Source organism: Carcharodon carcharias, chromosome 3 (assembly GCF_017639515.1).
Source record: "Carcharodon carcharias isolate sCarCar2 chromosome 3, sCarCar2.pri, whole genome shotgun sequence".
In the NCBI taxonomy this organism is placed as follows: domain Eukaryota; kingdom Metazoa; phylum Chordata; class Chondrichthyes; order Lamniformes; family Lamnidae; genus Carcharodon; species Carcharodon carcharias.
The window spans coordinates 155238020-155254178 of NC_054469.1; the positions used below are offsets into that span (position 1 = coordinate 155238020).

The following is a 16159-nucleotide window of genomic DNA, read 5'->3' on the forward strand; positions in this document are numbered from 1 at the left end:
GGAATCCCCAGCTGTCAAAGTGCGCTCTTTCCCCGCCCCCAAATCGCTGACGGGAAAATTCTGGCCAAAATCTTTGTTTTCTTATTAGAAAAGAGTTTGCTGTTTTTCTCTCCCTACTCTGCATTAAGTACAATAGAGAACATAAAATGTGATTTGAAGAAAACAAGATGCTTTAATACTTCATGGACTTCAGAAGAAAACAATGTAAGCATAGATGGTAGGTGGCCTGCCTAGCCATAAATTCAGACAAAATTTAGTCTGTCAAGTTTATCATGTACAGATTCACTGGTTTCCTTTCAAGATCAATGCACAAAACACTGGATCATTGACATGAAGCAGAAAATTATTGTTGCAGAATTTTTCCAGAATTAGCATAGCCCTTTCAGGAAGGTAAGGATTAGGTGAAAATCTCAGAAGATTGTAACAGATGCATGAAGGAGAGTTGTTTTCACTGTAAACAAAGAACAAGAATCATTCAATTCATATTAACACAAGTATGTTTCAATTAATTTTTGTCAATAGTATTTGAGAGGATTTGAGAGTTTCTACCATACCATTGCTGAGCAGCTTCCAGAGATTTAGAGAAAATTAAAGACAGTGGAATTAGGGAAATTAGATTAAAATTGATTAAAAGGGAGAAACAATAAGAGTGAAGGGCAGTTTTACCATAGTAGTTCAAAGTGGGTAGTGCTGCCCCTCATATTCAGTGGCTGGGGTCACTTCTGTTCCCTATCCATCAGTTGAATATAGGACTGGATAAAGGAGTATCAAAATAGGAGGTTTAAATCAATCTTAGACCAAATGAATTTGTAAAAAAGATATTGATAAGGCGGGGGAATGGGCTAAAAAGTGACAGAAGGAATTCAATAAGTGAGAAATGATACATTTTTTATTTTAAAAAACCCTGAATGGAAATAAACTCAGTCCTATGAAAGAACAGAGAGACTTTGGGGGTACAGATTCACAGCACTCCTTCTTGATAAGACTTGTAAAAAAAAATTAATGGAATTGTAGATTTTAATATGAGAGGTATAGAATATAAAGCTTGAGATAATGATGAGTATCATTAAACAATACGTCCTCTGATCGTGGTGTTTGCAGTATTGGGTTCAATACTATAGGAAAGGTATTGAGGCTTTAGAGAGAATACAAAGTATTTAATGCCTAGTTATAAGGAAATACAAAGGGAAAGCTTTGTTTTAAGGAAAGCCTAATTTTTTTTTAATAAAAGATAAGGAGTGATGTGATCAAATTACTAAAATTGTTAAAGGTTCTGACAGGATAGATGGAAGTAGACTTTTTCCTTTTCCTGAGAGTCTAGAATGAGGGTCCGTTGATGCAGGATTAAATACAAAAGATTTAGAGCAGTTGGCAGGAGAAACATCTTCATAATTGGTTACTTCACAATTGGTTAAGAAGCTGTGGACTTTACTTTCAGATGTATGTGGAGGCAGAAATTATGTCAAATTTTCAGATTAGAAATAACTTAAGTTTGAAAAGATATGGGAACAGGGCGGGTAAATGTATTTGGAACTATTTGCTAACCTGGAGGGTGGTAATCACCATGGACTGATGGACTGAAAGTGATAATTCCATGTTTTACCTTGTGTATTTATGGCCAGAAGTTTAAACTGATAGCCCCAGCCAGATTGACAGGACTTCTAGCAGGTCAGAAGCCTGTTGGAATCTAAGGTGTGCTTTGCCATGGCTCTATTACTGGGCTAAAATATCAGCATTCTGTTTCTAGGTTTCCTGATTAATCAGAGGCGGGCAGGATGATGTGCTCAACCTATTGAAAAATTTCTAATTAAAGGGACCAGAACAGGAGTCATATTGGCTGAACTGGACATGAATTCCCAAGGCTGCAGGAACCATGGGAGTGGAGAGGAGACCTGGCTGTTCTTCTTACCTGAAGGTACTGCTGCAGGATCAAAGGGACTGAAGTGAGGAGATGTTTGACAAGGTCAAGAGGCCTACCTCAAATCAAACAAGCATGCAAAAATGAGGGGAAGAGACCCCTCAAATCAAGCAGGCATGCATGAAAGAGGCCAAGGGAGTCATTTCATTAACAACATTTCAGGTGCCGAGTCCCACGCTCTGACTTTCCCAGCATTCTCCTGCACAGCAACTCCACTCATTCCTCCCTCTCCAGGCACCCCTCATCCCCATCTGAACAGCCAACATTCACCCTCACCCTTACCTTTGTCCCATCTCACATCCATGAGTTATAGTCACCCTCTTAAAAATGTCTTTCTCTTGTTGCCACAAAATCCATTTTTTAAACTCGACTCTGCTTTCTCTCCTTGCAGAAGAGAGAGCATGACTTTGGGGAGGTGCAGGGTGCCTCTGGTGACAGCCACCTTGACAGCCACTGGCAATGTGTGCCCACTGGTCTGCTGTGAAGGAGGCCTTTTCCAGGTGGCAGCATATATCAGCCACGACCTGCCTGGAAAGTTTTAGCCTCCTTAAGCACTGGTGCTCACACATATCGAGAGAACTGATCCTCTGTCTGTAGACCCTTTATTGGTGGTATCGCTTCCTTGGTACTGAATCTCTGTCCAGCCCCTCCGTACTGTGGAGTGACTTGTGGCTGAGGAGAAGACAGCTGGTGTTGCTCCTGGTGCTGCTGTGTTTCTGGTTCTGTTGCTGTTGTTTCCGTCAAAGGTGCAAGGTCAGGTTCTGTAAGCTGCTCCCGTGCTGCAGTGAAGGTTGACAGAAGAAAAGTGCAGATCAAGGTGAGTGAAGTGCAAGACAGGTGAACTGACTTCCAAGACGTTAATTGCCTGTCAAGCAGTAAGAGTACTCTTTCCGTCGAAGTGCTGTGAGCACCAGTCTCACACTTGGGCAGGACTGGAGTTCTTCAGTTTCGTTGTTCAAAGACTTTATGGGCTGTCATTTTCACTAAAGAAGCATTTCTCACTGTGAACTCGCCTGAATACCCTGGCGAGCTGCTGACAGCTCAGAAAATAGGTGCTTTAAAGCCACAATGTTTAGTTAATTATCTATTTGTACAATTACTTACCTGACTCTTATGACCACAGCTGATGTTAATTGCTACGCAAGCCAAATCCCAGGGGGAAACTTGACTTACGGGCCATACTGTTTATTTGTATTCTGAAAACTAGAAGAAACCATATTGATCTTAGCAGCAAGAAGTTCAGTAACGCTTTTGGGATTTAAAAAAATTAAAAGTTTTATTAACAAATATGAAGAGTAGATGTTACACTTTCGGATCCCACAATGACCACAGAGACTCAGGCTTCCTTTTAAGCGGTTTTATTCAAGCATATGCAAGGGAGCTGCAATCATTCCTAAGAATGAACACCCAGCTCCCTGATTTATTACATTTCACTACTTTTGTACCTTTTCTTATCATAACACGTTTGAGTACATTTGAATACATCCAATTGGTAACTGACACACCAGTTCCATACTAACTTTATCCTATTGAGTACATAAACATGTGATTTTGCTAACCAATTATTCTAAAGGATGTATCCATAATTATATTATCCAATCAGAATTAAAACACGTACGCAGAGACCTTGGTTCTTACAACTGAAGACTGTTTGTGTTTCATCAAAGCACCCTCATTGTCCATTGTTCATTTTCCTGTATCTAAGCTAAAATCATCTGCCCCTTCCCTATGTGAGAGGGGAGTACACTTAATCTAATTTATGTCATACTTCTATCTCCAGTCTGACTCTCAAGGCTGTGCAATATTCATCTGGTAATCTTCAACTCTTAATATGTTTAGCAGCCATGTCTGCCTGGTGAATTTAGAGGTTTTTCAGTAAATTCTTACTTTTAGCATTTTTAATTTCCCACTAACAAAGTAAAAAAGAAAACTTAAGCACACTAGATTACAGTCGCACATTTAAAATTAGTCTTGCAAAACATTCCCCCAAAAGACTCCCTACTTTGTCAGGCCCACAAGTAAACACCTTCCAGGCAACACTCACTTATAGATGTTTAAGTATAAAAATCCAGTAATATTAGCTAAGGCAAACTGCTGTAGCTTTAATAAAGGTATGCTATATTACCTCTTAAACTCTCTCCCACTCTGCTGTGGAGATCCAAGACTTTAGAACGAGACTGCTTTTTACAGTCCAAGACTTTTCTGGCTTGAACAAAAACAGAATTACCTGGAAAAACTCAACAGGTCTGGCAGCATCGGTGGAGAAGAAAAGAGTTGATGTTTCGAGTCCTCATGACCCTTCGACAGAACTTGAGTGAATCCAAGAAAGGGGTGAAATATAAGCTGGTTTAAGGTGTGTGGGTTGGGGGGGGGTTTGGGTGGGGGGAGAGAAGTGGAGGGGGTTGGCGTGGTTGTAGGGACAAACAAGCAGTGATAGAAGCAGATCATCAAAAAATGTCACAGGCAACAGAACAAAAGAACACCTCTCCCCCCACCCAAACCACGCCCCCCCCACACACACACCTTAAACCAGCTTATATTTCACCCCTTTCTTGGATTCACTCAAGTTCTGTCGAAGGGTCATGAGGACTCGAAACGTCAACTCTTTTCTTCTCCGCCGATGCTGCCAGACCTGCTGAGTTTTTCCAGGTAATTCTGTTTTTGTTTTGGATTTCCAGCATTCGCAGTTTTTTTGTTTTTATACTTTTCTGGCTTGACTGGATAGCTGATTCAAACTCCATCTTCTCCCAGTTTAGAGCTGTTTCCAGGAGATCTTCCTCACACAGCCAATAGCCCACAGCTACCTTAAGCTTTCCACAGTAACTCTAAAATACCTTTTTCCCCCTTTTTATCTCAGGTTCCATTGTTCTCGCACCTCTTTGAAACTCAGATCCATCCAAATATAAAATCTTTCATGTTTCTATTTTGAATCTGCTTTTGGGTCAATAAAATGTGATATAACCTCTTCTGTTTACCTATGGAGCTCCTGTAAGATGCAAGAATGTTTCTTGTCACCGCTGACTTCCCTTTGATATTCCAACAAGCTCTCAACTTATCTAGAAATGAGAATGTTAGATCTAACCAATTCACTTGTACCTCAACTTCCTGCCTCTATCATTTCATGTTTTAAACCTCCCAGACAATGTCTTTTAGTAACTTTCCCCGGCTTAATTAAATCATTTACACATACAGCCTTCTTCACAGAATAACACAATATTCCCCAAAAATATTTTTAAAAATAACATCCATTCTCACACCGACAGATCCAAGAGGGCTCCTGGCCTGCCTGCAAACCCTTGCGGTTGAAATCCAGCAATGGGCAGGTTGATGTTAGGATCCCAAATCAGTGTCACTTTTAGGGGATTTTATTCCCTGTAAACACTCAAACCTACCTCCCCTTGGCAGTTAAGATTCTGCCAGTTAATGTCCAGCGAGCAGCAAACAGCAGTATTCCTTACTTTCCCAAAGTTTTAGTGAAATCTGATTGTCGTTACACAGAAATGCAGCAGGCGGTCCAGTTATACTTCTGGTTCTCAGAGGATGAGATGCTAGTTTCTACGCCGCACAGAATAAAGCAGGGTCAAGAAGGTCACCATCAATAAGGCATAGCTCTGCTAGAACTGGTGAGACATCTGTCAAATTCAAGAATAGCAAACCATATGATGTACAGTATTCCAAGCTTTGGTGTAACAAAATAAATACCATATTGCATGATATAGCATGAGGATGCATAGATAACATCCAGCAGGACATGTTGCTGTGGGTACAAATGTTTGCGGCCAACACCTTCCTACCTTGATCCAACACAGTTCTGACCCACTTGCAACTTCCTGTTATGCAGCATTTGCTGCCAGCTGCATTACAAATTGCTCAGTTGCAGTGGATTTCAATCCATGCTGCTATTGCTATTGAGGTACTCACTAACATGTGAACTTTACAGCATATGACATAGCACATGCGGAGTCCAAAAGTGGTTTGAGCCAACGTAGATGGTGAATGTAAGGAGGTTTGTGTGAAACTGAAAGGGGAGAAATTTCTGGCCAGGGCTCCAAATGGGGACACAACCAAATAATCAAAAGGCAAGATGGTGGTAGGAAAATTAGCAGCAGACAAACTGAGCAAAGGTTGCTATTTGTGATATGATTGAGAAATTGCTTAAGTGACATTTAAGCCTCTCTCCTCTCTGGACAGTTTAAAACAAAACACAAGTTTAATAAGATTGCAAATCATAATTTTTTTTAGGTTTGTATTTACTATAGCTTTATCTTGTATTTGAGAAGTTGAAGCAGGAATCTTCCAGCCGTGTATTGATTTCCTTTATGCAACGTTTCTAATAACTATAATATATCAATAAAACACAACTTTTATTGTGATGAGTTATGATCAAATTAATACGAATAACATCAGTTTCACAGCTGACCGTGACATCATCTCAGTGGCTGTTACTATCATTACTAGTAAGTGCAAAACATGTAAAAGGTATACAAGAGGTTCTGCATTTTAGAACAAATATGAGAATATGGTCTAAGAATTACGCAACTATGCTGGCCTAGCCAATGCATGTAGCATACATGATGGGATGCAGCAGTTGGAGAAGTATGCATGGATATATTCTGGACGTTTTAGTGATTACTTTCGTAACTAAGGGAGTACGTGCTCCTCAAAGGGAGGATTCATGATGAATCTGTTGGAGGAGGAACAAAACAAAAACAGATTCCTGGAAAAACTCAGCAGGTCTGGCAGCATCGGTGGAGAAGAGTTGACGTTTCGAGTCCTCATGACCCTTACACAGAACAGTTCTGTGGAAGGGTCATGAGGACTCGAAACGTCAACTCTTTTCTTCTCCGCCGATGCTGCCAGACCTGCTGAGTTTTTCCAGGTAATTCTGTTTTTGTTTTGGATTTCCAGCATCCGCAGTTTTTTGTTTTTATCTCTGTTGGAGGAGGAAGTGGCTTTTGGCAAAGCGGCTGTTGTCTTGACATTGCCTGATTTAGAGTGGGGGCTGGTGGTTCTGGTTGGAGTTAATGTGGGGGGAGGGTTCAGGAGATAGAGCGGCTATTGAGAACACGCCAGGCGACGAGGGTTTGCTACTGTCGATGGAATTGGTTTCAGTTGCTGTGTTTTACTGGGCGAGGTCGGTGCCTGCCGCTGGCGCATCGACATTTCCCAGACGGTTGTTAGAATTCAGCCTGGTTTCCATGGCAACCGCTCTGGCGGCGACAACGCTCACCATGGAGTTGGCGACTTGGCAGTACCGGTGCTGTTGGTTGGTTTAACGAAGCTGGCGGTCCTTGTACGCGGCGCTCTGATTGGTGGGTGAGGAGGCGCTGTTGGTGTCTAAGGGTTGGTGAAAAATAAACGGAGTCGCCTGGGATTGAGAGAGGGGACGGGAGTCCCTGCCGACCGCCCGCCTGCTCAGACAATGAGAAGCCGGTAAGTCAGAGAGGGACCGAGTGTCAGTCAGCCCGAGTTGCGGCCAGCCTCTCCTCTCAGTACTTAAACGCTGCTCCCCAACCACAACATGACTCCAGAACTGAGGGGTAACTATCTGGGGCTCTTTCCTCTAAAACATTTCATTCCTACAAATACCCTCATAAATAGTCTCATTTCCTCCCAGTTCTGCCACAGGATCTGTTTTACAGACTGTCACCACTACCAAGCCCACCAGCATAAACTGAACTTAGTACCGCTCAACTATTTTGGGTCATTTTCCTTCCTAAGCACAACCACTAAATTCTTCCTCAACCTTTCTACTCTGAGAAACTTTTTGGGTAGCTAAGCGAGAGATGCTTATAGGGGCATGTTGTTCAGAGGCTAAGGTTAGGTGGGGAAAAAGGGAGTTGAGAGCAATCACAGATATAAATACTTAAGGTGATAAAACATAGGGTTGGATTTACAGTGTTGTGGTCCCCACTCCCAGTGGGGGAACCAACCACGATCCTGGCTCTTGCCCTGCAGCAATTAATGCTGGGCAGGCAGCGTTAATTGCTTTAAGGTGATAGTTCCACCTCTCTCTCAGGAGGAGATCACGCCTTAGAGAGCTGCTAACCAGTCAAATGACCTTCAGCTCTTTGGCAGTATCAGCCAGGAGGGGTGACCACAGCTGGGACTATAGGCGGTCCCATCATGCTGAGATGCCCAGGTAAGTCGGGGTCTGTGCGAAGGGGTGGGAGTCATACGCAGATATGGATAAGGAGCAGGAGGAGGACACTGGGCCCCTTGAGCCGGCTCCGCCATTCAATAAGATCATGGCTGATCTGATTTTAATCTCTACTCCACATTTCTATCTACCCCGATAATCTTTCACCCCCTTGCTTATCAAGAATCTATGTAGCTCTGTCTTAAAGGTAGTCAAAGACTCTACCTTTTGAGGAAGAGAAATCCAAAGACTCTCGACCTTTTGAAAGAAAAAAATTTTCCTCATCTCTGTGTTAAATGGGCAGCCCTTATTTTTAAATAGTGACCCCTGTTTCTAGATTCTTTGAAAGAGGAAAAATCCTCTCTACATCCACCCTGTCAAGACCCCTCAGGATATTTCAATCAAGTCGCCTCTTACTGTTCTAAACTCCAGCGAATACAAGCCCAGCCTGTCCAGCCTTTCCTCATAGACAACCCACCCATTCCAGGTATTAATCTAGTAAACCTTCTTTGAACTTCTAACTCATTTACATCCTTAAATAAGGAGACCAGTATTGTATACAGTACTCCATATGTGGTCTCGCCAATGCCCTGTATAACTGAAGTATAACGTCCCTACTTTTGTACCCAATTGCCATCACAATAAACGATAATGTTCTATTTGCTTTCCTAATTACTTGCTGTACCTGCATACTAGCCTTTTGTGATTCATGCACTAGGACACCCAGATCTCTCCGCATCTCAGAGCTCTGCAATCTCTCACCACTTAGTAAGCTTCTTTGTTATTCTTCCTGCCAAAATGGACAATTTCACATTTTCTCACATTATACTCCATTTGCCAGATCTTTGTCCATTCACTTAACCTACCTATATCCTTTTGTAGTCTCCTTACATCGTCTTAACAAGTTACTTTCCTAACTATCTTTGTGTCATAACCAAATTTGGCAACCATGCCTTCGGTCCCTTCATCTAAGTCATTTATATAAATTGGAAAAAGTTAAGACCCCAGCACTGATCCCTGTGGCACACCGCCCATTACATCTTGCCAACCAGAAAATGACCCATTTATGCTTATTCTCTGTTTCCAGTAAGTCAGCCAATCTTCTCTCCATGTCAATATGTTACCCCCTACACCATGAGCTTTTATTTTCTGCAATAACCTTTGATGTGGCACCTTATCAAATGCCTTCTGAAAATCTAAGTACAGTACATCCACTGGTTCCCCTTTATCCACATTACATGTGACCCCTTCAAAGAATTCCAATAAATTGGTTGAACATGATTTCCCTTTCACAAAGCCATGTTGATGCTGTCTGAATACTTTGAATTTTTTCCAAGTGTCCTGCTGTATTTTCCAAGTGTCCTGCTGTAACTTCTTTAATAATAGCTTCTAACATTTTCCCCTATGACAGACATTAAGCTAACTGGCCTGTAGCTTCCTGCTTTCTGTCTCCCTCCCTTTTTGAATAAAGGAGATACATTTGCTATTTTCCAATCTAATGGGACCATCCCTGAATCTAGCAAATTTTGGAAAATGAAAACCAATGCATCAACCATTTCACCAGCCACTTCTTTTAAGACCCTAGGACAAAGTCCATTAGGACCCAGGGACTTGTTAGCCTACAGTTCCAACAATTTGCTTAGGACCACTTCCCTGGCGATTGTAATTTTCTTGAGTTCCTCCCTCCCTTCCAGGTTCAAGAGACTGGGTGGTTGGGGGGAGGCGATGTGCATGACCTTGGGTGGGAGGGTTGGGGGAAGGTGCTTCCAATGGGCCCAGGGCACCATTAAAGCAAGTTCCTCCTGCTCCCGCTTGCTTGCCACCTGACCACGCACCAAAAACTGTCGGGCTTCCTGAGTGGCATGGGGCTCATCCTGCTATGGGTAAAATACCGGTGGGAAAGCCACTTGCTGGATTTTATGTTCCCCACCCCTTCAAACCTGCCGGTGGAGGAGCATAAAATCCAGCTCATACAATTTGAAACATAATTCAGTCTGTCAATCCTAATTTATATATGATTTTATGTAGATTTGAAGAATTGTGGAAAGGATCAAAGAAAAATCAAAAATGCAAATATTCAACAATTTTAGTGATAGGTACATAGGAACAGGAGTAGACTGTTTGAATGGCAGACCAGCTCAATGAGAACATGGCTGACATGTGACCTAACTTCATATTTGAGAAGGGTTGTAGCACAGGTGGGCTGGAAATAAAGATCAGCCAGGAAAATAGTAAATGAGTAAAAGCAGGCTTTCAAGGTGGAGATATTTCAGTGAAAAGTCAAGCATATTCCCATAAGGATATCCAAGTTGGAGCTGTCAGGCAGAGGCCAAAATAAAGAAATAAAGGAGGTTTATGACAAATGTCAATACATAATACAGTTGAAAACTAGGCAGAATGTGCAGGGAAAAACTTAAAAAAAATAGATTCAAGAAGAGCAAAGAGATGTGAGGGAAAAAATTACAGGTAACATAAAAGGGAACTTAAGCATTTTGTTATTTCTGTAAAATGTAAGATGATAGTGAAAAGAATGCTGGGACCAATTAGGGACAAAAATAGAAATCTTCAGTGGAGGCAGAGGACATGATGTCGGTACCGGGTGAGTACTTTACTTTTGCCTTAACAAAAGGGGATGGTGTTAAAGTTGCAGTAAATGAGGGAGAGTAGAGATATTTGATAAATTAAACATAGATAAAAGTATGTATTAAATAGGTTGGCATTACTCAAAAGTTAACAAATCAACTGGTCCAATGGGATGCATCCTAGGTTGCTCATAGGAGCTGGGGTGGAGATAGAAGAAGCTCTGACCACAATCTTTCATTCCTCCTTGGATATGAGAGTGCTGCCAGAGGACTGGAAGATTGCAAATGTTACATCCTGGCTCAAAAAAGGGGAGAGGGATAAGCTTGTTAGACTGATTAGCCTGCAGTTATCATCAGTGATGAGAAAATTACTGGAGTCCATTGTCAAAAGGCAAAATTACTTTCACTCAGAGAAGCATGGACTATTAAGGGACAACGGACACATTTGTTAAAGGCAAATGTGTTTTACCAAACTATTTGAGTTATTTAAGTACAGATAGGGTTGATAAACATAGATGATGTATACGTGGATATTCAAAAGGTTTTTGATAAAATACCACATAACATGCAGAAAATAAAAGCACATTGCATTAAAGGGATGTTAGTAACTTGAGTACATAATTGGCTAAGGGATAGAAGATAGAGAGTAATGGTGAACGGATGTTTTCCTGACATATGCAGTGGAGCCCTCTAGGGGTTAGTATTAGGGCTGGTTTTTTTTTGCATATAAATATCTTGGACTTTGGTTTAGGGAGTATGTTTTCAAAGTTTGGATGATACAAAGCTTGGTGACATTGTCACCCATCCCTAATTGCGCCCATCCCTAATTACCCTTGAACTAAGTGGCTTGCTATGCCATTTCAGAGGGCAATTAAGAGCCAACCATTTTGCTGTGGGCCTGGAGTCACATGTAGGCTGGGTAAGGATGGCAGATTTACTTCCCTAAAATGAACTAGATGGATTTTTACAACAATTGATAATAGTTGTCATGCTCACCATTACTGAGCCTAGCTTTATATTCCAGATGAATTATTTGAATTTAAATTCCACCAGCTGCGATGGTGGGATTTGAACCCATATCCCTAGAGCATTGGCCTGGGCCTCTGGATTAGTGAATATTACCGCTATGCCACCATCTCCCCAATAATGTGTAAAGTAATACATTTCAGCAGAAACAATGGACAGTGTAATCTAAATGGCACTATTCTGAGCGGGTGCAAGAGCAGAGGTGCACGTATTTACAAATTCTTGAAGACGGCAACTTTATAAGCCAGTTTAAAAAGTATATGAGAGACTCATCTTTGTAAATAGGGGAACTGAATACAAGAACTGTTAAAGATTTACAAATTATTGCCTTGGCTGGAGAATTGTGTACAATTCTGTGCACAATAGTTTAGAAAGGATATCAAGGACCTGACAAAAGTGTTGCGATCATAGATGCTCAGCCTACGGTTGGAAAAGTAAGAGTGGAATCAAACAAGCAGATCCACTGAGCTGAATGGTAGAGGAGAGGCATTGAATAAGGATGGTGTTGGCTGACTTGTGGAAGGCTGCAGAAGGATCGAGGAGGAAAAGAGAGCAAAGTGCTCTTCAAATAAGTCTTAATTGATTCTGAAGATTAAAACACAAAAACTTGCATTTGAGTGTGGCTGCTGAGTATATTAATGGAACAGAGAAAGACACTGAAGAAAACAGGAAATAAAGAGAGTGAAGATTTTAGGTTGGTAACCTTTCATGTCACTTCTGGTTTCTTTAACAATCATCTTAAGTCTGTGTCCTTTTTTACTATCCCTTATGCCACTGGAAACTGTTTCTCCTTATTTACTCTATCAAAACCATTCATGATTTTGAAAACCTCCATCAAATCTCGTCTTCAGCTTCTCCTATGCCTCCATATAAGTAAAGTTCTGGTACTATTCTGCTAAATTTCTTCTGCACCTTCTCACAGAATTGTTACAGCACAAGAGGCCATTCAGCCCATTATGTTTGTACCTCTTTCTGAATGAGCAATTCACCTGGTGCCATCCCCTGCCTTATCCCATAACCCTGCACATTCTTCCTTTTCAGATAACAATCTAATTCCCTTTTGAATGCCTCGACTCAACCTGCCCCCATCACACTCTCAGGCGTTGCGTTCCAGACCTCAACCACTCGATGCATGACAAAAGTTTTTCCTCAAGCTGCATTTGCTTCTTTTGCCAATTGTTTTAAATCTGTGCCTTCTCATTCTTGATCCTTTCACGAGTGGGAACAGTTTCTCCCTATCTACTCTATCCTGACCCCTCATGATTTTGAATACCTCTAACAAATCCCCTCTCAGCCTTCTCTTAAAGGAAAACAAGTCTTCTTCTGCAAGTCTTAACTTCTGCAGTCTCTCTTCATAACTGAAGTTCCTCATCCCTGGAACAAGTCTCATGAATCTTTTCTGCACTCTCTCCAATGCCTTCACTTCTTTCCTAAAGTGCAGCACCCAGAACTGGATGCAATATTCCAGCTGAGCCCAAACTAGTGTCTTGTACGAGATCAACATAACCTCCTTGCTTTTATACTCTATGCCTCTATTAATAAAGCCTAGCATCTTGTATACTGTATACTGTATGCTTAATGAACTGCTCTCTTAACCTGTCCTGCAATCTTCAGTGACTTATGTACATATAAACCCAGGCCCCTCTGCTCTAGCACCCCCTTCAGAGTTGCACCCTTTATTTTATATTGTTTGTAAGTGTCTATGAAAGTCTATAGCAAAGTGATAGAAGGCGTCACCAACAGTGCTATAAAGCGGCACTTATTCAACAACAGTCTGCTCATTGTTGTTCAGTTTGGGTTCTCCCAGGGACACTTGGCTTCAGAATTCATTATGGTCTTGTTTCAAACATGGACAAAAGAATGGAATTCCAGTGGTGAGGTGAGAGTGACTGCCCTTTTACATTCTTCCTAAAATGTGTTGCCCAGAATCAAACACAAGGCTCCAGCTGAGGCTTAACCATTGTTCTAGAAAGGGTTAGTATAATGTCCTTGATTTTGTGCTTGATGTCCTGATTAATGAAGCCAAGGAAGTTGATGCCTTTTTAACAACTTTCTCAAGCCATCCTGCCACTTGCAAAGATTTGTGTACATTCAGCCATAGGACTTGCTGTTCCTGTATCCTGGTTTAAAATTGTACCATTTAGTTCGTATCACCTCTCCTTGCCTCATTCTTCCTACCAAAATATATGATTTCACACAACGCTGTATTACATTTTACCTACCCCATGTTGAATGGTAAAAGAAATTTTATTGCTTTTAGCTTTGTTGCTACACAAAATAAATGCTCCAAAAAAAAAGTTTAATGGTATTATGGATAACTCCTGCGACAAGATTTCCGTATCTCTCTTTTGCTTTGTTCACCTTCATTGCTTTCCATTTCTCTCCTGGTGTTTGACAAGGTGTTTACTAAAACCCGCTTTCACAGCCATATCTCCTTTCTCAGTGACTGTCTCCATCTCCGACCTACCCCACGTGGATTTCAACTGAAATTCCACCCCTCATGTTTCAAACCCACCCAGGATTACAGGTATCTCCGGGACATAAAACGTTTCTCGGACTGCTGTTCCCGTCACATTCTGAGATCCACACTCTGTGCCATACGCCGCCATATGAACACACTCGACCTCTCCCTCCAGCAGCACCGCCGTACCCTTTTTCAAAGCTGCGCGTGCCCCCAGTTTCACTTTATTCTTCATCTCATCCGACGCCTCAACAAGAAACTTTTTCTCTCAAGTGCTAAGGAACGCAAGCTCCAACAACTCATCAACACCAACACCCATCTAGGACCCTCCACCCCTGCCTGTCCCTCCGTCCCCACCCCATCTTCCAATCCCAGCCCCAGCCGTGTATTCACTATACGCCCCTGACCTACCCCTCTCCAACGCTGAACGTTCAGTGCATAGCAAAGGACTTGGTTTCATACCATTATACCCTCATCTCAATGAATTTCGTGTTCGGCACGATGCTGAACTCTTCTTCTGCCGTCTTCGTCTCCGGGCTCACTTCTTTGGGCAGGAGCCCTCTCCCCGTTCAACAGATCCTTTTACCCACCTCCAATATTCTCTCTCCACCTGGACCCCTCCCTCTGGATTCTTACCTTCTCTTGATCTTTTCATTGAGAACTGTCGGTGCGACATTAGTTGTCTCAATTTCTCTGCTCCTCTCACCTATTCTAATCTCTCTCTCTCTCTCTCTGAACTTACTGCACTCCGTTCTCTCAGGTCCAACCCTGACATTGTCATCAAACCCGCTGACAAGGGTGGTGCTGTTGTTGTCTGGCGTACTGATCTCTACCTCGCGGAGGCTGAGTGTCAACTCGCAAACACATCCTCCTACTTCCCCCTGGACCATGATCCCACCACTGAACATCAAGCCATTGTTTCCAGGACTGTCACTGACCTCATCTCCTCTGGGGATCTTCCTCCCACAGCTTCCAATCTGATAGTCGCCCAAACTCGGATGGCCCGCTTCTACCTCCTACCCAAAATCCACAAACAGAACTGTCCTGGTAGACCGATCGTGTCAGCTTGCTCCTGCCCCACGGAACTCATTTCTCATTAGCTTGACTCCCTTCTCTCTCCCCTTGTCCAGTCCCTTCCCACCTACATCCGTGATTCCTCTGACATCTTCCGTCACATCAACAATTTCCAGTTCCCTGGCCCCAACCGCTTCCTCTTCACCATGGACGTCCAATCCCGCTACACCTCCATCCCCCACCAGGATGGTCTGAGGGCCCTTAGCTTCTTCCTCGAACAGAGGCCTGAACAATCCCCATCCACCACTACTCTCCTCCGTCTGGCTGAACTTGTTCTCACACTGAACAATTTCTCCTTCAACTCCTCTCACTTCCTCCAAATAAAAGGTGTGGCTATGGGTACCCGCATGGGCCCCAGCTGTGCCTGTCTCTTTATGGGGTATGTGGAACATTCCTTGTTCCAGTCCTACTCCGGCCCCCTTCCACAACTCTTTCTCTGCTACATCGATGATTACTTCAGTGCTGCTTCACGCTCTCGTCGGGACTTGGAAAAATTTATTAATTTTGCTTCCAATCTCCACCCCTCCATCATTTTCACGTGGTCCATCTCTGACACTTCCCTTCCCTTCCTTGACCTCTCTGCCTCAATCTCTGGTGATAGACTGTCCACCAATATCCATTACATGCCTACCGACTCCCACAGCTACCTCGACTACAGCTCCTCACACCCCGCTTCCTGTAGGGACTCCATCCCATTCTCTCAGTCCTTTTGCCTCCGTCGCATCTGTTCTGATGATGCCACCTTCAAAAACAGTTCCTCTGACATGTCTTCCTTCTTCCTTAACCGATGTTTTCCACCCACGGTCGTTGACAGGGCCCTCAACCGTGTCCGGCCCATCTCCCGTGCATCCGCCCTCACGCCTTCTCCTCCCTCCCAGAAACATGATAGGGTCCCCCTTGTCCTTACTTATCACCCCACCAGCCTCCGCATTCAAAGGATCATCTTCTGCCATTTCCGC

The 16159-nt window shown here is 42.7% G+C and overlaps 1 long non-coding RNA gene across 1 annotated transcript in view; it reads left to right on the forward strand.

The window, feature by feature from the left end:
* The first annotated feature begins 7235 nt into the window (after positions 1 to 7235).
* The window catches only part of LOC121275658, a 61969-nt gene continuing 53045 nt past the window's right edge, over positions 7236 to 16159 (forward strand). The window contains exon 1 of the long non-coding RNA XR_005942534.1: positions 7236 to 7351. This is a non-coding gene — a long non-coding RNA (uncharacterized LOC121275658). The remainder of the gene's footprint in view (positions 7352 to 16159) is intronic.